This window comes from Callospermophilus lateralis, chromosome 15 (assembly GCF_048772815.1).
Source record: "Callospermophilus lateralis isolate mCalLat2 chromosome 15, mCalLat2.hap1, whole genome shotgun sequence".
NCBI lineage: Eukaryota > Metazoa > Chordata > Mammalia > Rodentia > Sciuridae > Callospermophilus > Callospermophilus lateralis.
In genome coordinates, this window is record NC_135319.1 from 93,943,269 (window position 1) to 93,957,157 (window position 13,889).

At 51.0% G+C, this 13,889-nt stretch overlaps 1 pseudogene; it reads left to right on the plus strand.

Moving 5' to 3' along the window:
* Positions 1-12,161: 12,161 nt before the first annotated feature.
* LOC143638068 (olfactory receptor 287-like) lies at positions 12,162-13,086 on the plus strand (annotated as a pseudogene).
* The last annotated feature ends 803 nt before the right edge of the window (positions 13,087-13,889 follow it).

The window sequence follows — 13,889 nt, forward strand, 5'->3', positions numbered from 1 at the left end:
ACCAGTAAAACCACAAACTGCAGAGACAAGCTTACAGACCTGTGAGCACACACACACTTGGGTCCTGTGCAATCACCCTGTGCCTGTGCCGTTCTTCCCCACTGGTGCTCGCACCTAATAAGAGCTGCCAGCACACCTTGGAGGAGCAGCTTCCAGGGTGGGGCAAGAAGCACAGGATGGGCTTGGAGCGTGTCTAGCCCAGGGTGCTAGGAAATGTTAAGCAGAAGCAAGACCAGCAATGGGGTGTCAGGGGCCAGAAACACCAGGGAGCAGTGGCCGAAGGAGAACAGTTGGAGCAGGAAAACAAAGCAGGCCAAACACCTTCTCGTGTTTCCCACCAGGTATCTGTGGTGAAGAGTCAAGTCTTGATACAGCCAAATTTCCATCTTTTATGGTTCATGAGCAGCTCTTGGCTGAGTTTGGAATTGTAAGGTCCTTGTGTTAGACCCTGATGCAACAAAACAAAACAAAACAAAAAACAAACAACAAAACAAAACAAAACAAAAAACAAACAACAAAACAAAACAAAACAAAACAAAAAAACCACCGATTCCAATTGGTATCAAATTAAAGCAAGCTTATAATTTTGACCAGCCAGGCTATCTCTCCCAAAAACCACAGGAACAGAAGACAGCCCCGCAGCTCTCTAGGAACACAGCTTTATAGCCCAGAAAGTTACAAAAAGGGGGGTGTCTTGAGAACTTACAGATAACAGAATTTTGACAAGCATAATCACACAAAGGCTAGTTAATATTTTAGCTGGCCCTGACATCAGAATCTATGAGAGTCATCACAGCTTCAGAGGGGGTCCTTATCTGGCCAGGGAAAGCCAGAACTTATGAGGCGCCACTGAAGTTTCAGAGAGGGTTGTTATCTCCTCAGGGAAAGCCAGACCTGGGTGAGTTCAAGGCAGAGCAGGCATTCTGAGCTTAGAAATCCCAGTAATTTATAGTCAAGCCGAAATTAGCTTTTCATGCCTTTGTGGTGAGATGGCTCCCAGTCTTAAGAGGGAATCAGGCTGGGTTTATCACTTGCTTAGCATCTGGATGGCCGTCTTAAGTGACAGCAGCCATTTAAGGACAATCTGGCTTTCCCGCCCCAGGGCGTTCCTGAGAAAGGCTCACCACTTGCTCACAGCAGCCCCACCCTTCACCGCCTGCAGGCCCGCGCTCTCCGTCCACGGAGAGATGCCTTTATTTGTCAGCTCTGACATCAAGCTCTCCTGCTGGGGCTGCCGGTCTCCGGCTCCGGGTTCCTTGCTTTCCTTCAGGAATGACATCCACCTACACTTTGGTGAAGTGTCTTCAGGGTCCTTCTTTCTTAGCTTTCTCCTCTTTCTTATTTTTCAAACCATCGAGGTGGAACTCCATGACATAACATCAATGATTCTAAGCGCACAGTTCTGTGGACTCGAGTCGGTCCACAAGGTCCTGCAACCACCGCCGCAGAGCGTCCGGCCCGCCCGTGGGCCCTGTGCTCCCTGGAATGCACGCAGGTTGCCCTCTGCCCACGGATGTGCTGCTCTGCTTCTTCTTGGAACCTACTTCGGGGTGTGCGGCCTCGTGGCGCCTTGGCGCTCCTTTCCCCCAAGTTGAGCAGCTGCGCGCTTCCAGGTTGTGCTGCTGCGTCCCGACGCGCTGATGGGCAGTGGGCTGCCTCCTTTCTGCGGCTGTGAGCGTCCACGCGCAGGTGCGAGTCTCCTGGGGGACTTCCGGGTCCTGTGGTGACTGCGCCCCCTGGGGACTTCACTCTGGCTCTCCGGAGGCGTGGCCCTCCGGCGGCCACCGGCAGCTCCAGGGCTCTGCATCCCCCGCTGCCGGCCGCGCTCGCTTTCCACTAGGACTCACCGCTGTCCTCGGGTGCGGGGCCTCCCGGGGTTTTTTATTTTACTTTTTTTCTCTTTGGGGGCACTGGGAGTGGCATCCGCGGCCTGGCACGAGCTAGGTCAGCGCTGGGCCGCAGAGCCGCAGCCGCCTCGCGGTGGCTGGTCTGTCTCCCTAAGGGCCGTGCTGCCGGTGGCCTTTATAGGTGCTTGGAAACGCCTGTGCGGTGCTTCGCGGCGCTCGGATCGGGCGGTCTCTCTCTTTGTTGTTGAGTGCAGAAGCCCTTTACACACTCTGGATACTGGAGCCTCGTCCGGAGGTGGGCTCTCCCCGCAGCCTGGAAGAAGCCAGCCCTTCCTGCGCCTTGACTTTAGCCCAGGGACACCTGGCACTTCTGCCTGCAGACCCGGGACGCAGCCTGCGGTGCTGGGTGGGGGTGGGGGTGGGGGTGGGGGGGTCTCCGATTCAGCCGCCAGAGGGCGCTCGTGCACCAGGCCACCCGGAGCCAGCTTCCCATTCTGGGCCTGGGCAGGGCCCTCTTGGGCTCTTTCCTGGTCTTTGCAGGTGCCTGTCTGTCCCCAGGTGTAAAGATGATCAACACCGCAGCCTTTAGGGAGATAGACCCAGCTACAGCGAGGGCGAGGTGTGGCTCAGCGGCACAGCGCTTGCCTAGCTCGTGCCAGGCCGCGGTCCATCCTCAGTGCCCCGAAAAAGAAAAAAATAAAGAAAAACCCAGTGAGGCCCCATCTGCGAGGGTGGCGGTGAGTCTACACTGACTCAGGTGATCTGCCTGCTCCCTTTCCTGTGAGCTCGAGGGCCAGGGCTGGTAGATCCACTCTGCTGGACCCAGCTGGGGTGGCAGTGCAGCGAAATCAAGGGCGACTCGTGAGTTGTCATGAGTGAGCTGCGATGCTTTGAGTTCTCTCCTCATCCTTTGATTATGATAGTTCTCAGCATTATGAACCAGCAAACCAGAACTTTATAAAAACACGAGATGTTTTTCTCCTGTTGTTAATGTTCAATTCCACTTTCCCGATAATGTCACAGTTTTCTTGGAAGTTCTGTTTTCAGTTAATAGATAATTTGCTGTGTTCAGCACTTGTTGTTTTAAACTTCCCTTTGCCCTATTTCTTTACAAGGTCTATCTTTAGAAAATTATCCACAAGCACAGGATAGAGCCAGAAAACCAAATGAAGTCACTCATGGCAGTCAGTGTGCTTCATGTGAACTCCAAACTTCTCCCTTTAAAAACATTTAGTAGTGAAAGTGCCATAGCAGTGAGTCCTGGTGCTGGTGTGGTAGGTGGTGGCATAGTGATGACAGGTGGCAGACACTGCTGAATCATGCTCTTTAGCAAGCAAACAGGTCAGGTGGATCACAGTGAATCATCAGCCAGGGAAAAAGCAACAATATGGGTAAGATCCATCCTTGAAGATTTATTCTGCAAACCAAGAAGAAGGAGAAGGATCATGTAGAAACTGAACTCACTGTTGGAGTGCTTTGCTTTGCCCTTGTGCTTTTAAAGAATGAATTTGTGGGGCTTCGATTGTGGCTCAGCAATAGAGCGCTCATCTAGCACGTGCAAGGCCCTGGGTTCAATCCTCAGCACCACATAAAAATAAATAAATGAAGGTTGTGTCCAAGTACTTCTAAAAAATAAATATTAAAAAAGAATGCATTTGTTCATTCAGTTCTTGGTGCAAGGCATTTACAATCTTTCCCAATGGGAAAGCAGATGCAGACAACAGTGAGTTTTTTATAACAGACAAATTTCCACAGGAGTCATTATGTGGTCATGGAGTGATGCAAAATCTGTGCTTTTCTGAACCACAGAAGCCACAAGGCTTCTTGATGTCCCTCAAGCCAGGACTCTGGTGCTTCTAGAGGGTCTAAGCTTTGTAAGATTTGTTGGTCTGTAAAAGTTTATTCTTATAAGTGAGATGTAACATTTTGCATGTAACTATTTATTTGTTGTGCAGTTGTAATGAAGTAGCCAAGGCAGCAGCTGGGTGGCAGGGATGGCAGCTGTGACTATAATAGCAACAATTGCAGCTGTCCATGTTGCAATGAATCCTTTTGTTTAACAGTTTGTAGGTATATCCATTAAGGAAACCTTGTTCTACTAATGAAGTGTAAGACTGATGGGCAGGCATCTAACCATTATCTCCTTACTTGAGGATTAATATAGCACATGTATTTACTGTGGTAAGGCAACTCCTCAAATAGCAAGGAGTTATGCAAGTATGTTTTACTACTAATGATATTTATGGGCCAAGAGGTAATATATGTATTAGAAATATTAATTGTTTGGACTAAAACTAAAATATATGTTTTGGGAGTATTAACTATGGTGAATGTTTCAGATTCATCCCAATGCCAAACCCATTATAATTTATAGAGTTCCCATGTGCACATCATTATCAGGGTAATATGTTAGCACCCAAGAACTTAAACTATAAAAATACAAAGGCACATGGGAACACTCTAAATACAATGGGTTTAGAGATCATTTCCAAGAAAAGATTTTCAGGTGTTTTTGCAGCTTGGGTATTCTCTAATACCTTTTTATAAACATGATTTTGTACAGCTGTTAACTTATGATCATTTTGATTTAAAAAATTTAAAGTGAATAATGCTTGCTTTAATTGTTCATGTGGTGAATGAGTCTATTCCCCTTTTTATTTAAAATGCATGTTTTTAAGATTTTGGGGCCCATGTTCGATTATGGCTTGTCCTTGAAGATTGTAAGGAATACCATGTATAAGGATAATATTCCATTGACTACAGAAATTAGAAAATGCTTTAGATGTATAGGCTGTACCGTTATCTGTTTTTACTATTTTAGGCTGTCCTAAGAAGGCAAAGGCTGATAGCAAATGTTTTCTTATTGTTTTAAAATTCTCAGAAGTTTGTACTATAGCAAAGATTATAGTAGAGGAGGTATCAATGGTTACATGTATATATTTACATTTTCCAAAGGGAGTATATTGGGTTTCAGTTCCAATATTCTGACAAGCCTTTAGCATGTCTCCTATAATCCTGGGTGGCATTCTCATAACCAAGAGTAAGCACAAGCATGTTGGCAACTTCAGAATTTTCTATTTGCCTTTCAATAGCATTCTGGTCTATTAACAAAATCCATGTAGGGTTTAGTGGCTTCTTGATGAGTCTGGGAAAAGGACCTGTAGGAGTCTTCACGTCGGGCGCTTTATCCCTCACTTTCATGGCCGCCTGAGATGATGACGAGCCGCGTGTGAATCATTAATTGGTTGAGCCCAGTACTAGAATCTCCTTGACCACTAAGCTGCTTGAAAGAAATAAGAATGCCATTATTCAAATTGTCAATGCCATTACGACCCTTCATCTTTCCATTCCTGTAATCGTGGCCTGTACTGAGCAGTGCAAGGCTGGCTTTCACCAGGGCCCTCCAGTCCCGGGGGTTCCTTCATACACACTGGCAAGTTCCTCTGTTAAACTCCAGTAACATGACTTTGTATATCATTTTATTCCATTGACCTTTGTAATTCCTTACAAGTGCAAATGGCAGCCTATTATGTTGAGGATTATGATTATTTGTCCTCAAAACTGGGAAAGCTTTAATGATTTCTCCTGCTTGTTTAGCTTCCTCAATACGTGTCTGCATAGCTGGGACCTTAGTCTTATGGAATCTTTGCTAGAGAAATGGGAGGTAAAGAGAGAGGAGCAGGAGGGGGACAGTTTTCAAAGGTGTGTGCTCCCCTTTTTGAAGGTTCTTTTTATTTTGAGCTTGTGGAGGTAGTTTGTCTAGAAGGGGAAGGTTGGAGGATAACATTTATAAATTTTGAATAGGTTGAAAATAGCTTCACAGCATAGATCCCAAGTCGTTAAATGCTTGAGACTAACTGGCCCGGAAGACATTCATTCCCGTGTTTCTGCATCTAAGCTACCAGTGTCTGGATAGCGCGGCATTGTTCCCTAATGACAGTTAAGAGTTTTGATGTATCTCATAAAGGAGCTGGTTTATCTCTTCATCATCTTTGATGTATATCTTCCTGATTTTTTAAAATTAAGCTTCTTAAATGAAAAGCATGCCCTTTAACCTCAGGAGAAATGGAAAGTAGTTCCTAAACAATGGAGCATTTACGTTCATCAAACAAACTCTTCTCAAGTTCAAGAGTCAAACAGACCTCAACACAATAATATTGGGTGACCTTAACACACCCTCTTTCATCACTAGATAGATCTTCCAAACAAAAGCTGAACAAAGAAACTATAGAATTCAATAATACAATCAATAACTTAGGCTTAATTGACATATAGAAATGTCATCCTTCAATGAGAGAATACACTTTCTTCTCAGCAGAAGATCCTGAATATCCTAGTATATGGTCTATTTAGAGAAGGATCCTTCTCTAAATAGACCATATACTATGCCACAAAGCAACTCTTAGCAAATATAAAAAATTAGAGCTATTACCTTGCATTCTATCAGATCATAATGGAATGAAATTTGAAAGCAATGACTTGAACAGACACTTCTCAGAAGATGATATACAATCAATCAACAAATATATGAAAAAATGTTCATCATCACTAGAAATTAGAAAAAATGCAAATCAAAATCACTCTAAGATTTCATTTCACTCCAGTTCGAATGGCAGCTATTATGAAGACAAACAACAGTAAGTGTTGGTGACAATGTGGGGAAAAAGGCTACACTCATACACTGCTGGTGGGACTGCAAATTGGTGCAGCCAACATGGAAAGCAGTATGGAGATTCCTTCGAAAACCGGGAATGGAACCACCATTTGACTCAGCTATCCCACACCTTGGTCTGTATCCAAAGGACTTAAAAACAGCATACTACAGGGACATAGCCACATCAATGTTTATAGCAGTACAATTCACAGTAGCTAAACTGTGGAACCAACCTAGATGCCCTTCAATGGATGAATGGATAAAAAAAAAATGTGGCATATATACACAATGGAATATTACTCAGCAATAAAAGAGAATAAAATCATGGCATTTGCAGGTAAATGGATGGAGTTAGAGAAGATAATGCTAAGTAAAGTTAGTCAATCCCCCCCCCAAATAAAACAAATGCCGAATGTTTTCTCTGATATAAGGAGGCTGATTCATAGTGGGGTAGGGAGAGGGAAAGTGGGAGGAACAGAGGAACTCTAGATAGGACAGAGGGGTGGGAGGGTAAGGGAGGGGGCATGGGGTTATTAATGATGGTGGAATGTGATGATCATTATTATCCAAAGTACAGGTATGAAGACACGAATTGGTGTGAATATACTTTGTGTTCAACCAGAGATATGAAAAATTGTACTCTATATGTGTAATAAGAATTGTAATGCATTCTGCTGCCATATATAAATAAAAAAATCTGCATTTAGGAAAATGCATGGAACTGGAGGTCATCATGCTGAGCAAAACAAGCCAGACACGGAAAGATAGGTGTCACATGTCTTCTGTCATATGTAGAAATTGAAAAAAAAAAGACCCTAAAGTTGAAGAGAGGCTGTTGGGGAAGAGGACAAGGACAGGGGAGGGAGGAGAGTGGGAGGGCATAAGTGTGGGGGGTGCAGTCACAGCACAGTCTGCAGGTGGGGCAGGGTGCAGCAAAACCCCTCGAGTTACTGTTCATGATCATAGAAGGCAACATGAAGTCTGCCCTTCTCCTGGGGCTGTGATTCCCATTCAGCGTGGAGCTGGAGTGGGCAGGACCAGCCTTGCTCTGACTGTTCCCTCCACCCACCGCCACACACACATGTCCAAGGAGCCTGGGGACAGGGACACACCCCATGCTCACCAGTCTCTAGTGTTCTATGGCTCATGTCACATTGATCCTTGAGGCTGAGGTTCAGGGACAGACCATGATCCCTGTTGGAGAATGGGGTTCCCAGAGTGGTCTGGCAGGAGGGTGAGCCCCGAGAGTGGACAATTCTGTGAGAAGGGAGGTATTTAATACTCCCTTTACCTACAAGAAGCAAATTACCAGGCATCCAGAGAAAGCTGTCAGTCAGCGTGAGCATGAGAGCAGGACCTGCAGCCAGGGGAATGGTTTCCAACTGTCGGCTGGGGGTGACCACTGTGGCCTGCAGTGTGTGGGAAACATCTTGTAATATTGAGAAAGAAAAGGGGTCAGAGGCTTTTGGGAGGGAACCCTGAGGCTGATGTGGGAAGCTTCAGGGAATGGGAAAGAAACACCACCAAACCTTGCTACTGTCCATGCTTTGAAAAGCTTTCTTCTACTTTTCTGTCCTAGAATGCTGGTACAGTGGGAAGATGAAGTTCACTTAGCCAAACAGAAAGCAGCCCTGTGTTTTCCAGACCAGGGCAGCTCTGTTGTAGGGCAGGTTGCTCAGAAAACACACCAAGTCCCAGTTTTGTCCAAATTGAAGAGTCTTTATTTAGCCGACAGGTTAGTGACTGTTCCCCTCAGGACTCATAAGTGCAAAGAACAGCCTCGAGCCTCAACATTTTAGGATACTTAAAGGCAAAATCTGCAAAAAACACATCCAGGTTGACGTAGCTGCAGGCAAGCAGGTATAGAAGCTAAACTGGGCAGTCAGCAAGACAATGCAATGGGTACACTGGTCTTCCCCACGGGACTTTCCAGGTTGGCATAGCAGAAAGCAAGCAGACGGGAAGTGGGTCAAAATGACCCTAGCTAAGTACAATAGAGAATGGTAACTAATGTCTAGATAATCAATCTCTGACAAGGTACATTGCCTAAGAAACATGAGAACCAAAAAAGAGAATTTTACATTGTATAAGAATTGCTATTTTGTGTTGCCAAGTATGCTATAGTAGCTACCTATTAATGGGTACAGAGATGGGGCTTTCCCATGGGAGAAGTATTTCTTACATGATATGGAGTGTCAGGGTAAAATGGAGTCTGTTTGGTCATTGCCTGGCCCATAACAGCTCCTGCAGTGGGTGCTACTTGCCAGATGCTCACTCTGGCCTGCTCAGCACCAGGGAGACTGCACCACCTTTAACCAGCTCCCAGCTGGGGTGGCTGCATGGAGCTGGTGTTCCAGGGCAGTGTTAATCCACATGTGGCTGGCCAGGGTCCCCACTTCTCTTGAACAGCTGCCAAGTACCTGTGGGGCCTCAATGTGCTGACCACAGAGATTGGCTGCAGGTAGGGTGGGGCCCACCAAGGACCCCTACCCCAGGTGGCTGTGTCCCTGCTACTGACGCCCAGATGCCATTTAGCTAACAGCATGCAGCCTCTTGTGAGTCCAGCACTGGCCACAGAGGCCTAAGGTGCCCAAGGCTCCTGCTTGCAGGAGCTGAAAGGATCTCAAGGGCTTGACAATGGTGGCTCCTTGCCCAGGCCACGGCCCTCTCCACTGGCTGAGGATCCCATCTCCCCCTCCCCTGTCTGAGAAGAGGCCCAGCTGAGGGACCCAGCAGGAAAGAGCCCAGCCAGGCCCCTGTGGAACAGCTCTCTTGGGAGGCGATGGTGGGGAAGGGCACCCCACCTCCTCCCACCCTGCCAGGGCAGTGCAGGATCTGTGGGGGCCTCTGCCTATTCACAGCGGGAAACAACATGCCCAGCGTTGCATGCATGGCTGGGCCACTCCCTGGAGTGCCTGACCTGCTGCTCCCCCAGGCACGTGGTTCCCGGCGTGGGGCACTGCCCCAGGAGATGGCCCCGGGGGGGGGTGAGAAGTTGGGCACAGCCTGAGGGCAGGCAGTTCACCCTTTGGGCCAGCCAAGCTCCAGGGCCAGGCTCTTGCCAGCCATGTCTGTCAAGAAGGTCCTCCCGGTCCTGAGCCCGGAGAGGCCAGGTGGAGCAGCAGTACCGAGCACCAGGTGTTGCCTGCAATGCACAGGGCTTGCCCTGTAGCTCCTGTGGGCAAGCAGGTGGGCCAGGTATGTTGGCTGCAGGGTGGGGACCTCACTGCTGCCCTGTCTCATGTTATTGCCACTGAGACTGGGAGTGAGTGCCAGTAGGCTCAGGGCTGGGTCTCTGGACAGCACATGTGCTGATGGATGGCAGAGCTTGGGTCAGGGGGACATTGCTGGGTGGGCTGGTGGGAGTCATTGGTGGCAGTGGAGCCTAGGAGCAGAGCAACAGCAGAGGTGCTGCCGGCCCCCTTCCTGTGCCCCCAGGCCCTGAAGTGTCCCCTGGGCAGGGGCAGGGCCAGGGCTGGCTGCTCCAAGGGACCACAGCCAGGGAGATTGGGCAGAGCAGCCTGGTGGACTTGAGGCCTGGGCTGTCTGCCCAGGGGCTGTACTTGGGTAGGTGGAAGGCAGCACTGGCCACCACCATGGGGGAGCTGAGGGAAGAAGAGTGTTGTGTTCCTTGAGCATCCAGAGTGGACTGAGACCCCTGTGCCCTTCTTTCTCACCTCCTCTGAGGAGATGGGCAGCAGAAAGCAAGTGGCTCAGCCCATGGGAGACCTTTATAGGAGGTCAGCCAGGCAGGACAGTCAAGCTTCCCTGGCCTGGGATGTATCCTTGCCTGGAGTGGCTATGAATCGCCCCTGCTGGTCCTCCTGGTCTCTAGGCTGCTACAGAGGATGTATTCTGGAGCTGGGTGAATGGCCCCACAGCCCTCCATCCCCACGAGGGGCTGAAGTTGGCCCTAGACTAACCTGGACAGGGGATTCTCAGCCCTGTGTGTCCATCCCCCGCCCCCGAGCACCAGGCCACATGGGGTGTGTCTCAGAGGGCTCATCTCCTCCTGGACAGTGTGAGTCCCACATGCACACAGGGTCTGTGGACCCCACGTGGCCTGGCCCAGCTCTCGAACTTCAAGCTCATCTTCCAAGCCTCAAGGAATGTCTGTGACAGCAGACCTGTGGTGCAGCTTCCCCCACCATGCAGGCAGGCCCCCCACCTGCACACCCACACGTGGCCGGCCCCCTGGACGTGAGACTGAGCAGGGCCCCCTCCTCATCTGTGGGGTACAGTGGGAGACTGGAGGTGGCTGCAGGGATGGTCACTGGAGGGTGGTCAGGCCCCACCTGGAGCAGAAGTTGCGGGTTCCTTTTCTTCCTTCAGCCCAGGAAGTTTGTCAACTGCAAAACTGTTCCTTGAAAGGAGAGGCTCTCTGAGTCAGGGCTGAGGGACTTCAGTGCTGAGCCCAGGTCAGGACCCCCAACCCAGGGAGGAGTGGCTGCCATCTGGAAAGGGCTGTCCAGCCCACCAGCTCAGGTGTAAGCCGGCAGGTTCCCCAGGTTTAGGAGGTGGCCTCAGGAAGCAGTGTCCTGGGGAAGATAAGGTTGTTCCTTCAGGGCAACACCGGCTGGTCTTTGCCTCTCTTCTTGGGGTTTCCTTTTGCAGGAAGTGTCCCTGCCTGGCTGCCTATGGCTGGAAACTCCTGGGACAGGGCCACACAGCAGGGTGTGGCCTCCACCTGGGCAGGTGTCTGGATCAGGCCTGAGGTGGCCCATGGTGCTGGTTAGTTGAAGATGGAAGCAGATGAAAGGCGGCTGTGCAGGACTGTGCTAAGGATCTGCAAACGAGGCGGCAGCCAGAAGACCCGCGAGCCTTCCTGGTGGCGGACTCTGCTGGTTTACAGTCAGGAAGAGGGTAAGTGCTCTGGGGTAGAGGGCTGGTCCAGGGACATGTGCTTGCGTGGGGCCAGGGAGAGGGAGGGAGCAAGAGGATGGCTCTGGGTTCAGCAGGCCCCCGAGTGGCCGGTGGGCAGTGCCTTGAGCTCCAGTCCTCCCCACATAGACCATCCTTGATCCTTTAGGGCAGCAGGATGTATTGAACAGATATAGTCACCTGCCCCTGCCTGCGCCTCTCCTGCCCACTGACTTCTGGCCAGGAGGGGCACTGGTGACAGTTTTCAAAAGCCATATTTTGGGAAGACTACCTCCCTACCTTCTAAGCTAGCAAATAGACTCAGGTTACAGCCCTGGGTAGGGAGGAGTAGGGCCATCCAGGGGCTCCACTCCTGAAGGCTGTCCTGTGGGGGGTCTTTATGGTGCTCAATGATAAGGATGTTCTACTAGGACCCTGTCCGGTTTGTTGGAGGAAAATGCTAAAACAAGACCAAGTTCATTTCATTTGTGAAAAGCTGACTGTTCCTGCTTTTTTCAAGGCTAATTAACTCTAGAATAAGGACATGGTCTTCCTGGGTGACAAGGACTCTAGAATAAGGCCATTCCCTTCCTCCCCCAAGATGACAAGCAGCAACTAGCTGACACCCACAGGCATTCTGGCCTTTCCTGTGGGCACCAGTGTGACCTATGTTGTCCCTTCACTTGCTCCCACAGGATGTGGGGCCTTCCTGGTGAGTAGACTCCAAAGACGGTGGGGAAGGGCCAGTGCCTGGGTTCCTCAGCCCCCTTCCTGGCTACCTGGTTGCCCGACACAGCGATATGGTCTGGAGCCAAGGCCAGAACATGTCCACGCAGGGGCCCTTCATCCTTTTGGGTTTCCCCGGGGCCCAAGAGCCTGTGTGTGGGGCTCTTCTTGCTCTTCCTGGTCATGTACCTGCTCACTGTGGCTGGGAATCTGCCCATCATCTCCCTGGTCATGGCCCACCACCGCCTCCAGACACCCATGTACTTCTTCCTGTGCAACCTCTCCTTCCTGGAGATCTGGTTCACCACGGCCTGTGTGCCCAAGACGCTGGACATCTTCGCCTCTGGGTTGGAACCATCTCCATGGCAGGCTGTGCCGCGCAGATGGACTTTGTCTTCTCGCTGGGATGCACCGAGTACTTCCTGCTGGCTGCAATGGCCTATGACCGCTATCTGGCCATCTGCCTGCCGCTGCGCATCATGACGCCTGGCCTGGCGGCGTGGCTCTCGCTGGGCTCCTGGCTGTGCAGCTTCTCCGCCATGGCGGTACCCGCCGGCTCATCGCACGCCTCTCCTTCTGCGGCTCACGCGACATCAACCACTTCTTCTGCGACATCGCGCCCTGGATCGTGCTGTCCTGCCCCGACACGCGGGTGGTGGAGCTGGCGTCCTTCAGCATCGCCTTGTGTGTCATCCTGGGCCCGTGCTGCCTCACGCTGGTCTCCCATGTCCACATTATCGTCACCATCGTCAGGATCCCTTCTACGCAGGGCCGGCACTGCGCTTTCTCCACCTGCTCGTCCATCTCTCGGTGGTGCTCATCTGGTACGGCTGCACCATCTTCCTGCATGTGGGGACCTCGTCGGAGAGCTCCCTGGACCTGACCCAGGCTGTCACGGTGCTCAGCACCATCGTCACACCGGTGCCGAACCCCTTCATAGACACTCTGCGGAACAGGGATGTGAAGGAGGCTCTGCGCAGGACCACCATGGGGAAGTGAGGGGCGAGCTTCCCCCTGCCCTCCCCCTTGGTCGCTCCCCAGGGTGGGAGTCAGCTCTGGGACGACCACCCCACCCCTGGGGCCGAGTAGTGTCCATCACTGCCTGGATCCGCCTTGGGCCTTTGTCATCCATAAAGTTGTACAGCCCCCCTCCCTGCCCCCCCCAGGAAGGGGGGTGAGTTTCTACTTCCATCACAGGGTTTGCCCAGAGGCTGGGGCTCAGGGTCCAGGCAAATTCTGGAAGAGAAATAGGGTGCAAGCCCCCAGGAGGTGTCTCCATAGTGCAGTTGCAAGGCCCTCAGCACCAGGGGCTGGTCAGCCTCTGAGACCTGGTCATATGGTCTGGGACCAACAGACTCTGTACCACCGTCCAGACTGCACCACCCCCACCTGGGGTCTCCAGAGGTACTCACTGGGAAAAGCACACTGAGCCCTCTGCAGTGTGCTGTCCGGGGCTGACTACAGTGGCCAGAGCACAGATGGACACCCTGTGGAAGCCTCTCTGAGGGGCCTGCACAGCCTGCAAGGGCTGCTTAGGATCACTGCATGGCTTGCCTCACACTGGGGGTCCTCAGAGCACAACTGCCAGGTCTCACGCCACCCACAGGCCCTGAACTGTGGGAACAGAGGTACAGGAGGGGTCAGAGTCAGGCTGGGGCTCCATGCAGCTCAATAGACCTGTTGGCTTCAGGCTCTGGTCAGACCCTCCAGGAGGGTCTGTTCTTACTTATTCTTGGAGCAATGTGGGTGGGGCTAGAAACAATGACTTGGGCCAGTTATGTAACCACTGCACACCTCTGTTG